General features: G+C 43.0%; 1 protein-coding gene across 2 annotated transcripts in view; it reads right to left on the bottom strand.

The window, feature by feature from the left end:
• Positions 1-10,117, bottom strand: part of KLHL13 (kelch like family member 13) — a 187,992-nt gene extending 177,875 nt beyond the window's left edge. The window contains exon 1 of one of the 2 annotated variants that reach the window (XM_059049666.2): positions 9,691-10,117. The gene's annotated coding sequence lies outside the window, so the exon portion shown is untranslated. The remainder of the gene's footprint in view (positions 1-9,690) is intronic. The other variant, XM_067023227.1, reaches the window with a different exon arrangement.
• Between the last annotated feature and the right edge of the window lie 4,416 nt (positions 10,118-14,533).

The following is a 14,533-nucleotide window of genomic DNA, read 5'->3' as shown; positions in this document are numbered from 1 at the left end:
CAGCTATATGATGCCAAAAGCACTTAGAAAATTCCGTAATAAATCCAAAACTCATTTTGATAAATGTAAAATTGTGCAAGTATATATGCAGACCTAGAATAATGGTTGGCATCTCCACTGCTGAAGTTTTGGTTCATCCCATCAACTGAAAGACTAGAGATACGAAAGGATCCTTAGTCTTCTATATCATTAGTGGAAAAGCACTAGGTTAGAACCACGGGCCCTACATTCTGCTCCTAGATCCACCTCAGACAATGCGACCTTCTGCAAGCCACTTAACCTCACTGTGCATCTGCCACTGGAAGGATAATTAACCATTCTTCAAAAGCAAGATGCTCTAAATAAAGGGCATTATTTTTCATACTGAGCTCATTTCTTGAGGGTAGAGTAAGTCTAATCTTTGAAAAAAACTTTTAAACATTTTCTTTTCCTGTTCAAATATGATGCTGCTGCTGATGATTATAAATGCAGGTAAAGCTGCTAATAAATAATATATCTCATTAGTGTGGTGAGCTAGGCTTTTCAGTACTTGAACGTACATTATCATAATAATCATCACAAAACCCTGTGAATAGACAGCAATGAGTTGCCTGGTTCTTTCCCTCCTGTGCACCTATGGCGTTCCAAATCCAAGTCCACTACCCAAGGGGTATCTGTCTCATCACGTGTCTGACATGGTAACCAAAGGAGAACACTGGAAGGTGGAAAAGCAGGCATGCTACCTTCATATACTTCCGACTCAAACGGTTAGACCAGCTCTGCAACTGCAGCAGCTCTCAGTAATATATTTAGACTTAGACATTCATTTATCAAAACTGCTCTTGAACTTTTATCATCTCTAAGCGGCTTGACTACTACGAGTCTTCCAATATTTTCCACTTTGAGGGCTTGAAATCTGTAATAGAGATAAGTCAGGAAAATGCATTACCTCTTGAAGTATCAGAACACCAGAAGTTTTCATGTTTAAAAGACAACACTGTTTGCTGTGCACATTTTCCTACATCTCCCTTTCCCTTCAAAATGGAGATTAAATTTTAAATCCTACTAAGCTAAACAGTAGTGTATTTAAGTATATACTGGGTCAACCATATTTAAAAATTGACATTTTCCTCACATTCAATGTAATGCCATCTTTGAATAAGTAATAAGCCAAGCATTTACCACAAACTTTCTTGTCTGCCAGAAAACTAGTGCTACTTCTAAATGGTCTACTCACCATTTAAAAGATACATGTTCAGAAAATAGCATCCCAGGTGGGATTAAGGCAGTATAAAGGAAAGATGCAATTTTCCCTAAGATTTCTGGTTCATATATAAATGGCAAAGCTCCAAAAGTTTTAACCAGTTAGGCCATAAATCTACTAAAAGAGTCAATAATAACTATACCTACTATGTGGCTTGACCTGTGCTTGGCACTTTACATTCATTATTTCATTTAATCCTTAAAACCAACAGATGAGGTTGTTTACAGAGGGGGCAACAAGGCTCAAAGAGGTGAAGGGAGTTGCCCAAAATTACACTGCCAACAAGAGGCAGAGTTTGGATTTGAACCCCAGTCTGAGATTCCAGGGCCGAAGGTCTTAACCACTGAACTCTATACAGCCTTCGCACAGAGAAACGTGCAAGAGTGGAACAGAAAACTTTGTTGAAATGAAGCATTCTTTAGAAATAAGTGGGACCACGAAGCAAAACTCTACAACTCTCTTATCCCTTTTTACTTAATAGACTATAAAAGCACGTCACATGGGGCTTCCCTGGTGGCGCAGTGGTTGAGAGTCCGCCTGCCGATGCAGGGGAAACGGGTTCGTGCCCCGGTCCGGGAGGATCCCACATGCCGCGGAGCGGCTGGGCCCGTGAGCCGTGGCCGCTGAGCCTGCGCGTCCGGAGCCTGTGCTCCGCAACGGGAGAGGCCACAACAGTGAGAGGCCCGCGTACCGCAAAAAAATAAATAAATATATATTTTTAAAAAGCACGTCACACATAGAATATAAAAACCATTCCTTAATCACCCCTCTATACCCATGTCCCTATGATCTTCGGGCAGTAAAATGTTACAACAAGGTCAGGCCCTGGGAACTGTGTCTGGAGTGGGACATCAGTAATAAAGGTGGGACCAGCAATAATAAAAACCAGTTGAAAGATTTCGTGTTTGACTTACTCCCTTTACTTTCACCCCCTTTCTTCACTTGCCTTTCTCTTCATCTTTCTCATTTGGAGGAAAGCAATTCACTGCTTTGCAACAGCCATACCTCTGACGTGCTGCTTGCCCCTTTTCAAAACCACCTCAAACTCTAGAAAGCTTTTATCAACCTCCAAGCACATGAGGCTTGATAACTTTCCTCTACTATTAAATATTTCAGTAGGCAGCAACTGACAAAGCAGTTTGTATAGTGAATGCATTATAAACGAAAGCAGCTTCAAAGTTAGCAAAAGTTAACTTCAGTCAGTGACACAAGCAAGTGTGCATAGAATGGGGCAAAGCTTTGACCCCATCAATTGTGCTGCATTAAGTTCATGATCATTATGTTCTAACAACCTCTCTTCTGAAGACAGCAGTCCCTCGGCAGGCCCTTCACTGTCGGTCTTAGCTACCACCCCGCCACATGAAGACTTCAGCTAGCACACAACACATTTTAAGAGTCAGATCATTATCAAACAACCAGAGTGCTCTCTTGAACTAAAAGAAATTATGCAACATAGGGGGAAAAAATGGATGTCTATTGCCTTTGCTGTAGGCCATTAGGGGTTTTAAGGCTATGAATATATATGAGTATTTGACTAAAGGAACAGACTCAAACAGCACAGTGTGGCCTCAGTGTTTTTCAAAGGGTCACCCCAGGGTTACCACAGCTGCCCTTGCAGGCAGACTTTCTCTGAAGTACTGGGTTTTACCTCCAATTTTCATTATGAATACTGCATTCTGAAGCACAATGTATTTGAATTTAAATATTGTTAATTATTTAAAATTAGCTACCACTGAATGTTCTTCTCAATGTTTGTGTAAAATAAATGCTTCAAGAAAACACAAGCTGCTTTATTTTGTTACTCCTAGTACACATTATCATGTCACCACCCTGCTCATCCAGTATACCCAGTTTGCTCCAGTTTGAGAGAAAGAGCACTGGACAGAGATTCTATTTGTTTGAACTACTGCAACGCCAGGAATATAATAGGTACTTCATAAGTATTTGTGGAAGGAATTGGCAGAATGGCTTCAAGGACTAGTTTTCAACTTCAAGAACTAGTTTTCAACTTCAAGAACATTCCAGAAAAACCTTTTGAGATACACAATTACAAAAGAAAACCACAAAAGAACAAAGACAAAGAAAATATACCAATTATGATTTACAAATATTGATAAGGGAGAACAATAAAAACCATACTTTACTTAGGCTGCCAGGATGTCATACAGAGATAATATTGCAGGGGGTAGGGGTGGTTAGGGTTATTAAAAACCAATTCCAGTTAGCGAACGCTAAGACAAGTTTTCAACTGACTCTTGTGCTTTCCTTTGTACATTTTTAATATTAATGATTTCAAACTTACAGAGGAAAATAAGGAATTGTAATGGATACCCGTGTTCCTGTGTACCCAATGCATGATGCTGAAACTACTGAAGTCCAGGAACCATGCCTCATTTGTTTTATACCTTTCTCTGGCTTTTAATACAGATTTCTATATACATGAGGAGTTCAAGAAATGTTTAACAACTGCCAAGAATAAGTGTCTAATCATATTAAATTCTTAACTGCATCCTCTCCGCGAGCCCCTCCCCAAAAAAGGCTTGCCCTAAAAAAAGCATGCTTTGTTTTAAATAACAAAAGAAAAACAAAAAATAAATACTTTTACTGGTCCTAGATGAAAGAGTATTGAAAGACTGGGGTCTCAGCTCATTTCAATCATGTGACCCGGCCGTATCTGTTTTCCTATGATAAAATGAGGCTCATAGGGCCGGCCCTCTATCCAGAGTTGTTGCATGAATAAATCAGCATGTATTTACATGGTAACAATTACAAGCGAGGTACTGAGAAGGATAATATAGCATATTTACTTCCCTAATCACTACCAACAGCAACGACTTACTATGTGCAAGGCCCTGATTTAAGCACTTTTATGTAAGGTATACAATCCCTTATCTGAAAACCTTGGTGCCAGACATGTTTCCAAATCCAAAAACGTCCAGACTTTTAGGTAGGCAGTAACCTGCATGTACTATACATTATGTAATACCCCAGTATGGTCTGAGGCACTGCCCCATAAACACATTACTAATTTTATAACAACAAAACCAAGTAAATATTAACATTAAGTAGAATAAAGGCTATAAAATACATTCACATCAGTTCAAGTCAAATTTTGTCAGCATCTGAGTTTTGGCACCTAACTTACCAAATAAAAGTTTTATCACACCTTTTTAAATCAAAAATTGTACACAACAAATTTTAGATGTACCTAATTCATTCAGTCCTTCTAAGTACTCTAAGATCGAAGTTCTCTTATTCCTATTTTACAGACGAAAACTATGAGGTAGAGAGAGATTAACTAACTCACCCAGTATATCCCAGCTAGTAAGTCTCCTGAACTGCAACCCAGGCGGCCTAGCTCCACTATTGTGCTCTTAACAACGATGCTCTATGACTTCTCTCAGAAACTGCTTGATGACACCAGACAAACATGTGGAAGTAAAACAGTACTAAACAATTTAAGTATCCAAAACAATACGGGAAACAGCACAAGGCAGCATTTATTTGTTATTCAACAACTATTTATAGAGGACATACCATGTGCCAGGTGCTCAGGAGACAACGACAAGCGAACCACACAAGCAAGGTCCAGGTTGCCTTCGTGCAGCCACAGACCGGTGGGGAAATGGCCCGGCATCAAATAAACATAATTATGACATGCATGGCAAGTTTGTGTGACTGCTGTTCACATCCAGAGGAGGAGATCAGGTCCGGGAGGCGGTGTAATAGGACATAAGATTGGAACTGTTCCTTGAGTGGTACTGGGGTTTGCAAGGACAAAAATAAAAAGGCAGGGCTTTTGAAACAGATGATGGCATGGCATCCATTCAAAAGGCCGTTACTGTGCGCCTACTCTATGCCAAGAATAATGCTAAGCACAAAAGTTCCAAACTAGGTAAAAATCCATTTAAACCAACAGAGGATTTGTGTAAGATAATAGTAAGGACAAGTGGGATAGTAGGCCTGGGTCACATCATGGAGAACCCTTGAGTGTTAAGTTGAGGAGCTGGGATTAGACCCTGCAGGAGTCCCTGAAAGTTATTTTGCAGGTTTCTGCCTCACAATATTAGGATTTATCCCTATGGAATGTCAATGACTATCTGCATTCCTATTTGGGGCCAATTAGACCTCAAAGCTGGATTGCTTTCAAGCAAGGGCTCAGGGCAACAAAACAAATGCCAAGTCTACATTCATTTAATCCTCAAGGAATAGAGAAAACTCTAATCTCTCAGAAACTAAAGGTATGGCAATTTGAAAATGCTGGAGAAGGCAATGACCAACTCCTCTTTTTGTTTTTCAATTTTTCCATTTATTTATTTATTTATTTTTGGCTGCACGCGGGCTTTCTCTAGTTGCAGCGAGCGGGGGCTACTCTTGATTGTGGTGCGCAGGCTTCTCATTGCGGTGGCTTCTCTTGTTGCGGGGCACGGGCTCTAGGCACGCAGGCTTCGGTAGTTGTGGCGCACGGGCTTCGTTGCTCTGAGGCATGTGGGATCTTCCCGGCCCAGGGATCGAACCCACGTCCCCGGCATTGGCAGGTGGAGTCTTAACCACTGCGCCGCCACGAGGGAAGTCCCCCAACTCCTCTTAAAATCCCAAAGGCCGGTTCTAAAACCTAAGTTATTCCTTCATATGCAAATGAGATTTCCAACCTTCCAAAGTACACTTCTATGAGAAAATAAAACATCATTCTTTGAAAAACAAATTCTTAAGTTGAACGATGATCTGATCTTTAATGAGGCTGGTGACAACTTACCTCAGGGCACAGGTGACAATGTGACAGTGGAAACTCAACTGCTTTTTAACATACCTCAGAGTTGCCACTCCCCTATCCCCTTAATCTAAGCAGAGTGGAAGAAGTGAATTACATATTTATTCAGCATACATATCAAAGATTTTCATTCTCAGGTCTTAATGTAAACAACTGAGTAGTGAGGTATTCTATTTGTCCTCTGCAAAACAAATTCCCTTTACGCCCACTAATGTTTTTTTCAGCCATTGACCTTCAACGGAGAAGTAGGTAACAAAGACTCTTCAGTGGCTTCCCGCTGTTCTGAGAACCAAACTCAAATTATTTCTCAGAATCTCCAGGCCCTGCATCACCTATTATCTGCCTCTTTCCAGGTTCCTTAACTCCTTTAACCACTCCCCCACATAGCTCACTAGGCTCCATCCTCGCTAGCTTGTTTTCTGTTCCTCAAACATCTCAAGTTTGTTTTTCTGCCTCAAGGCCTTGACTCTTACTCTTCTCTGGGCTCCTGACGAGGTAAGCTGAAAAGGTAAGCTCAATCTCTCTTCTTTCACGTCTCTATTCAAAGGTCACCTTTGCTGGGAGGCCTTTCCAGAGCACCCTTACTAAATAGGCCGGTCCCAGTTCTCCATTTCACAGTATTTCCATCATTGCTGTCATTACCATCTACAAGGATCTTCTTCATTTGTTTCCTTGTTTATTGTCTATATCCTTCGGTGGACTATAACCTCTGTGAGACTCTAGAAGAATAAGGATCATGCCTCTTAAGGTCTATCATTGTGCGTATCACAATGATAAATAAATGGCAAATAGAAGGTGCTCAACAGATTTCGTAAAATAAATTATTGAATGAATGAAGAACATATTTAAAGGCTGATTGCTATGAATGTCAGTAACTTGAGAAAGCCTTTTTCTTTCTAATTTTGAGATGTTTCTCTACAGCTGTTCAGTTTTCAAAATTCTTTCTACATTTTCTGAAATCTGGTGACACCTGACAAATTGTTGTACTCGTTCATGGCAATAAAAATACATCACTCAACCAATGGATTTAAGAAACAACACTTTGAGGAGGTTGTGGTAGTTTATTAAACATCAATACAATCAAACAATTTGAAAATTGGTTAGTCTCATTCCACTAATGTAAGTCAAATTACATGAAGAAAAGTAATTTAAAATGTAAAGAAATGAAAATGAAGATAATTCGACAGCAAACTGCAATTATGTTTACTAACATCAGAAATATCCAGTTTGATAACTTCTGGGTGTACTAGGTGGATTATCAAGTACATTTTGAGTAACATTCTAAGATTCAGAGCAAAATGCTTAAGACAAACTCATATCCACCTCTATCTTTTTTTCTGGCAAACATAAGTAGTTCATACTAGGGCAATGTTACCTTAGACTTGGTATCAGTAACAATTACCAAGGGAAAAAAAAATGGCATAGTAATATAAACTCTTTTCTTTGAAACAGTTGGCAAGTTTGTATATCTTTCCAGAAAGGGTTGGCAAGAAAATTACACATTTAGAAGGGTGGGCCTATTGGTATAAATCCCCTTTCCCTACTATATCCCATTTTTTAAAAGAACTAAAGTGAAGTCAGAAATTTACCAAATTGAATGAGGGAAACTACAAATCACCTGTAAGCCATATAAGCCATGTAACTAAACTGACGATCAACAGACTTTAATATTCTTGTGAAAACCACTTGCCTCAGAACAACACCTTAAACTCGATACTGTCATACCACCCTTTTTTAATTTTTTAAAATTATTTATTAATTTATTTTTTGCGGTACGCGGGCCTCTCACTGTTGTGGCCTCTCCCGCTGCGGAGCACAGGCTCCCGACGCGCAGGCTCAGCGGCCATGGCTCACGGGCCCAGCCGCTCCGTGGCATGTGGGATCTTCCCGGACCGGGGCTCGAACCCGCGCGTGCCCTGCATCGGCAGGCGGACTCCCAACCACTGCGCCACCAGGGAAGCCCATACCACCCTTTTTTTAAAGTGTGCTTATAAAAATGGCAGATTAAAAGCCTTGGGAATTTGAGGCTCTTATTTATCTATTTTAAAAACACATCATTTGACGTTGCAGCAGAAGCTACATGCTTTGCCTCACTGCCAAAAAAGTGTTCCCAGGACAGTGAAATTTAGCCATCATCTTCATTCACAACTTGGCTTCTTCTGAGGTGACTGCCAGTTGGTTCACAGTATGTCAATGGCAACACCTGGTCACACATCAAGCACACAATTCTATCACTGTTAAGTATAAGGATATTAATAAAAACTTGCAGATAAGAAAGCTAATATTTTTAAACGTAAAATGATGTCATAACAGCTTAATGGATTATTTCATTTTTCGCAGTTTTCAAACTTGAACACTGGATATAGCCCATTTCCAAGAACACAGCCACCAAGGTCAGCATGTGCTAGTTCACTGTATCTGCCTCCACTTTCAGCTTCTTCATTCAATTTTCTTCACGCACTAATTAGCGCATGGAAGTGAGTAAACGAACCTCAGTATGGGAGCTAACAGGGCAACTGCATGGGGAGAAGGCGATATTGCTAGTGCTCTGTGAAATCAGCTTCAGCGCACTAATCCCCAATCCACAGAAAAGTCGTCTGTTTGACATGGTTTTTAAATTCTGCTTCTTGAGGGTATATACAAATATGAGATCTGAAGTAAGAAATTGTGGCCTCTTTAAAAGAAGAAACAAAAACAAAGGCAGGGGCCCTCCCAACAGAGACGGTTTTAAACTCCAGAGTCTGTCAGTTCCCATTCAGTGTGCTTAGTAACCAGCCTATGCTAACTTGAGTGACTTTATCCCAAACCACAAGTCCTCTGACTACATTAAAACGATGAACACCCCAGTCTGCAGGAGAAACTCTCTCTCTCTCTCTCTCTCTCTCTCTCTCTCTCTCTCTCTCTCTCTCTCTCCCCTCCCCCCTCCCCCCTCCCCCCGTCTGCTTGGCAGCGTGGGAAGAATCAGATTCAGGACCATGTGCTAGGATTAAACACAAACATACATACATACATTCTAAGTAGTTGTGGTTCTTGAACTAAGTTACTGAAAACTAGAAAGAAACTTTCAAGTTCCTCAGCGGGTATTTGCTAGAGGATCATTCCCATCACTTGCAGTACACCGTAATAGACTGTAAGCTTCCAAGAAAATCATTAGACAACTGTCATTAATCCAAAGAAGCCAAGACTTTTAGAGATGAAGACGTTCAAAGCAGAGTTAAAAGCTTCGAGGAAGAGAGGAGTGTGCTCCTGACTCGGGAGGCAGCGGCGGAGCCTACCAAGTTAGAAGATTCTAGAGGAGGGACGGTTGGGAGGCACAAAGCAGAAACTGTTAGAAGGCAAGAGACAGTGGGGCCTGAGGCGGACAGAGGGACCCCAGACCGTCAAGGGCAGCGACAGCCCGGAGGAGAAGATCTTAGAGGGATAACAAAGAAGCAAAGGAAAGCCGCGTACAGTGGTCCTCAAAGAACCCAGGCGACTGGCGGAGCCAGCGAGTCCGGGAGGTAGGGATGAGAAGGTGCAGGGATGAGGGCGCACAGCGGCAAGCGAGAGAAAATGGGTTGGGGGGTGAGGGGACGTGCAGATCGCAACTCCTTACCGCGCGCCGCCTGGCCCCGCCGGGTCCCAGGGGCTCGCAGGCGGCTGATGGAGCCGCTGCGACTTCAGGACCCTGCCTCACCTTGTTTGCCGCGTCCCGGCGTCCCGCTGTCCGTTCGCCGGCTGCCGCGCTCCGAGGGCCAAAGAGCTAGTCGCGCGGCGCAGCCGGGGCTCTGTCCGGCTGTGAGGCACCGGCCCCCAATCCTCCGCACCCCCTGCTCGCCCCGGTCACTTCGCCTCGCTCTCCCGCAGGCGGAGAGCACGGACCCTAACCCGAACGCCGCTCCACTTATTTCAAAAGCCCCCGTCCCACGCTTCCCCGGAATAGGAGCGGAGCTGCTGCGGCCGCAGCGGCAGAGCCTCCGCCTGACCTCACCGGGGGGTGGGGGGGGGCGGGAGCCCAGTTGAGGAGGGGAGAGGGAGGGAGCGCGCGGGCGGGGGAAACATGGCGGCGGGGGTGGCCCCGGCGGCGCCTGCGCGGGAGGCGCGGGAGCTGGGGCTAGGACCGTGTGTAGGGTCCGAGCACAACTCCGCTGCCGCCGATTCGTGGCGAGGAGGGGCCCGGAGGCGGGGTGACCGCCCAGTGGCCCTCACGCCTCCGAAACCGGGACGCTCGGCTTTGAGCACACTTGGCTTCTAGTGCCCAGGGGGCAGAAGAGGTGAAAACTGTCAAGTATCCAGGGACACAGTGCGCCCGCCAAGAGGAGGTCCCCCCCCCCCGGTGCTCCTGCCTGCAGTTGTCGCGGCCCCTCTTAGTTACAGGGGGCACGGGCACAAGGTGTGTCGTCAAGCCGCTTCCCCTCGGTGGGGCGCGCACCTCGAAATCAGCCTGACCCAGGCTGTCACGCAACTGTTTTCATCACTCTTCGGATGCGACGAGCGCTTCATCGCTGCCCTTCCTACGGGAGGTACAGACGATTAAGAAAGAGGAAGAATAACAAATACGGCACTTCAGCATTTTACCGAGCGTCTGCTTAGAACCCAGCGCTGAATTATTCACTCACTTAACTCTCACAGCTACTCCACAAGGTCCACAGTAGTAGTATCTCCGTTTCACAAGTGACAAAACTGAGGCGTAAAGGTCAAACTAGTTGCCCAAGGTTACACAATTGGTAAGGGGTCGAGCAGGACCCTGGATCCCAAGCAGTGTGGTTCCAGCGCCCAAGCTCTTAACCGCTGTGCCACGCTGCTTCCAAACTGGTGGAACTGCTGTTCTGAGTCAGAATCTTGACTCTCTCCTCCCGGTTCTGTCAGCCAAGCCCCCAACAAAAACTCCAGTCAAGCCTGTTTTTCCCCTTTGCAGGTCTTCTATTCATTCTTTGCCTTCTTGACGGTTACAGCCTGGGGCCACCTTTTTACACCTCTTCCTTTGCCTTTTCTGCTTATAATTCCAGACTTCTCCTAGGAAAAATAATGGGAGCGTGCTGTTAGCAACCAGTTTACTCACTGTTTGTTTTTTGTTTTTTCTTCTTTTTTAAGGAAGTTATGGGGTGAGTGTGGGGACTGTAGTTCTTTATGTTTCCTAATATTTCTCCCTTTGCCTACCAGTAAACTGATCAGGCATCTGAGATCTCAACATTGTTGACCTGGTATTTCAAATTCCATCACTGAAATTCTAGTAGTGCATTTTAAGTAACTTTGAAATTAATCAGTTACTCAAAAACTTGCAAGAACTAAAGCTATCACCACATTGTTGGGCTTTACCAAACTGGTAAAAAGGTAAGAAAGAACTCCAAGTGCACATGTAATTTACATTATTATCTTTTACCTGTCAGTGGATTCAACACGATTCATCTTTGTTAACAGGCGTGCATTCATTGGCTTCTCCACTATGCTTATTCAATAATTGTCATCATATACCTGTGTTACACACAAAATGCCTATTAGGTGGAAAGCACCTGTTACAGGAGTTTACAGTCTCATTGAGGAGATGTGTTTAAAGCAATTGATTTCAGCGTGTATGAAAAATCTAGCACGTTAAGTTAAAAATAAATAAGTAAATACAACTGAGTTGATATACATCCGAGTCATTGCTTCATCCCTGCCATAAAAAGGTTCAAGTGGGGTAGTTTTACAGTAAGTTATCAAACAGAAATAACAGGAAAATGGGATAATCAGGTGTGGCCCTAGCAGCCCCAATTCACACTATTCACCCTTCTGATACATAGCAAGGATGGGGGTGGTTATAGAATCTGCATCTGAACGATGAGATAGGAATAAGATATATTACAAACAGACTTTTTCGGTAGGAATTAGTTGCTATTTGGGTTAGGATGCTTTGAAAAGTTAATCTAGTGGACAGAGCACTCTGACTTGCAGTCAGAAGACACTTATGAGCTATGTCACATTAAGTTAACCCCATCACCTCTCTTGAGTGTGTTCTTCCTGAATTTAGAGTGGGGTAATAATGATATTGGCCTGATCTGCGTCACAGCATTGTTCTAGGTTTCAAAACAAAAAACGCCATGTGAAACTACCTTGTAAACTTGTAAAAAATATATATAAATGTAATGCAATGTTTTCATTAATATCAGACTGATTGGCCACTAGAAGCTAGGGATTTATTTAATCGTGAAAGATGTTGCAAGTTAACCTGTAGCCCAAAATGTGAAGAATTAGAAAGAGCATTTGGAATACAATAGTACAATAAAAATCTAAAGAATGGGGAGATGTAACAGAGGTTCAAGGAATAAGAAAACAAGTCAAAACAAAATATTAGTGGTGAAGAGAATACAGAAAATGATGATGGCTATTATAGGCTGAATTGTAGCCCCCCCTCAAAATTCAAATGTTGAAATCTTAACCTCTAGTATCTCAGAAAGTAATGTTATTTGGAGATACATTATTTAAACAGGTAATTAAATTAAAATGAGGTCTTTAGAGTGGGCCCTAATCACACATGACTGTTGTCCTCATAAGAAGAGGAGATTCGGACACACATGGGCATACACACTACCATGTAAGGACATAGTGGGAAGGCGGCCATCTGCAAGCCAAGGAAAGAGGCCTCAGAGGAAATCAAACCTGTTGACACCTCGATCTCGGACACATAGCCTCTGTGAGAGCTGTGAGAAAATAAATTTCTGTTTACTGTTTATTGTTGTTAAAGCCATCCAGTCCATGGTACTTTGTTGTGCCTGCTCTAGCAAACTAATATAATGGTAAAAAATTTAAATGCCAGCTGGATATCCTCCATATTAGTTACTGTTAATTGCTGCCTAACAAATTGCCATAAACCTGGTACTGGCCTAAAACTACACACATGTATTACCTCAGTTTCTGGGGGGTCAGGAGTCTAGGCATAGCTGAGCTGGGTGCGATGCTCAGAGTCTCACAAAGCTACAATCAAGGTGTCGGCCGGGCTGTGTTCACATGTGGAGCTCAGAGTCTTCTTTCAAGCTCATTCAGGTGGTTGTGGATTCAATTCCTCAGGGTTGTAGGACTGACACCCCGGGCATCTACAGGCTCTAGAGACTGCCCCCCTCCATAGTCAGCTTACAACAGCGCTGTTCGTTTGATCATGGTCAGCAGGAGAACTCTCTCCTCCAGAAGGGACTTAAATTACATCTTCTGAATCTCTTCACTGTTGTCATGTAAAGTAACCTCATCATCAGACTGGTCACCAAGCATATCCACAGGTCTCCACTACACTTAAAGGAGAAGGGAATGTACAGGGCGTGTACACTGGAGGGCAAGAATCTTGGAGGTCATCTTAGAATTCTGTCCACCATGTCCCCCAACAGTTTGACAAGACCAATTTAATTATATGTTTATAGAAATTCAACAAGACAGAGATCATGCAGGCAGATGTGGACATGCATGTACACATGTACACACACCAAAGAGCACCCCAGCCACAGCTGAGGCCTAGTCCCTCGGGAAGCATTTGCCAGCCTGCTGTGTGCCTAATAGATATGAAAGCAAAGGGTTTCGATTGCATTAACTCTGAGTAAAGAACAAATTGAAAAGTATTAGGACACCTCTTTTGACCTCTCTGCTCAATTTGCATTTCTTTGAAACACTCAGCTGGTCCATTATTGAATGGAACCGGTATTTATAGAGAGCCCACAGAGGGTCTGCTTAGCCCCTTACTCACTCCATAGAGTGAAATAAGGAACAGAAGAAGGAGAAAGGTTTCTATTCCCCTGTGGCTCACAAAATAGTCTAGACAAGTCGCCAAAACATATATATATATGGTGGGGTGGGGTGTGTGTTTAAATGCAGAAATAAACACACACTTTCTAAGTGAAGAGAACCCAACATGTTCTATCCTTTTAGTCAGATAAGTGAACTCCTAATTGGGCTTCAAGGAGAGGTCAAGATTGAGCTTGAAGCCAGGAAAGGATCGAAAGGATCTGTGCAGATTTTCTTACCATCAGGGATGAAACTAGCCATAAACTACACTAACCAGATTTTGTGTGCAGGACTCTGGGAAGATTCTAATCCTGCCCTCTTCTGTCAAAATTTCAGAGCTGACTTCTCAACACAGCTCCTATGCATTTCATTCTTACAGGAGCTCAAATTTGGAGGGTTAGAAATCAAAAATGTCCTGGGTACTCTGGAATCAAAGCGTTCTAAAAATAGAACTATAGGATGAGTGCAAAGGATACCATTGAGGGGTTTTAAGTGTAAGAGTGATAAGAGGCAATGTATGTTTGAGAGTCACCATGACTTCTCTGAGTTGGACAGGGGCAAAGGCAAAAGCAGGGAGACTGGTAAGAAGGCTGCAGTAGGCAGACAAGTGATGATGCAGCCTAGAATAGGGTGGTGGCAATAGAGACAGAAAAACAAGGCAGATGGAACAGAGATATATTCAAGAGGATGACCCAGCAACTAGGAAGACCCATTCAACTAGATGAAAGATGATGTCATTTATTATCCTAGGAAAGACGGAAGCATCTAGGTTTTGGAGGAGGGTTTTTTTC

Source organism: Kogia breviceps, chromosome X (genome assembly GCF_026419965.1).
Source record: "Kogia breviceps isolate mKogBre1 chromosome X, mKogBre1 haplotype 1, whole genome shotgun sequence".
In the NCBI taxonomy this organism is placed as follows: Eukaryota; Metazoa; Chordata; class Mammalia; order Artiodactyla; family Physeteridae; genus Kogia; species Kogia breviceps.
Note: the sequence above shows the minus strand (reverse complement) of the source record. Positions and strands in the feature narration are given on the sequence as shown.